This window comes from Colobus angolensis, unplaced genomic scaffold (genome assembly GCF_000951035.1).
Source record: "Colobus angolensis palliatus isolate OR3802 unplaced genomic scaffold, Cang.pa_1.0 Scaffold181, whole genome shotgun sequence".
Classification (NCBI taxonomy): Eukaryota; Metazoa; Chordata; class Mammalia; order Primates; family Cercopithecidae; genus Colobus; species Colobus angolensis.
This window is the reverse complement of record NW_012114944.1, coordinates 4817317-4818251: the sequence shown is the minus strand read 5'-3', so window position 1 is coordinate 4818251 and position 935 is coordinate 4817317.

Genomic DNA, 935 nt, shown 5'->3' with positions numbered 1-935 from the left:
ACTCCGTCTCAAAAAAAAAAAAAGAAAGAAAAAAAAAGTAGATGCCGGCGAGGATGCAGAGTAAGGGAACTCATACACTATTGGTGGGAATTATGGAAAACAGTATGGAGATTTTAAAAAATAATAATAAAAATAAAAATAGAGATATCATACAATCCAGCAATCCCACTACTGCCTATTTATCCAAAGGAAAGGAAATCTGGGCCAGGCTCAGTGGCTCATGCCTGTAATCCCAGCACTTTGGGAGGCTGAGGCAAGTGGGTCACCTGAGGTCAGGAGTTCAAGACCAACCTGACCAACATGGTGAGATGCCATCTCAACTAAAAATAAAAAAATTGGCTGGGCTTGATGGCGTGTGCCTGCAGTCCTGGCTACTCTGGAGGCTGAGACAAGAGAATCGCTTGAACCCAGGAGGTGGAGATTGCAGTGAGCCAAGATGGCTCCCCTGTGCTTCAGCCTGGGCAACAGATCAAGACTCTGTCCAAAAAAAAAGGAAAGCAACTCAGTATATCAAAGGAATACATTCACCCCCTTATTTATTGCAGAACTATCCATAATAGTAAAGATACGAAATCTTTTAAATGTGTCCATTAACAGATGAATGGATGAAGAAAACGTGGTGTATATATTCAAAATGGCATACTATTCAGCCATAAAATAGGATGAAGTCCTGTCATTTGAAGCAACATGGATGGAACTGGAAGTCATTATGTTAGGTGAAATAAGCCAGGCATAGACAGACAGGTATCTTCTCACTTATATGTGGGCACCAAAAAAATTGATCTCTGCTGGGCGGGGTGGGTCACGCCTGTAATCACAGCACTTTGGGTGGTTGAGGCTGGTGGATCACCTGAGGTCATGAGTTTGAGACCAGCCTGGCCAACATGGTGAAACCCCGTCTCTACTAAAAATACAAAAAAATTAGCCAGGCATGG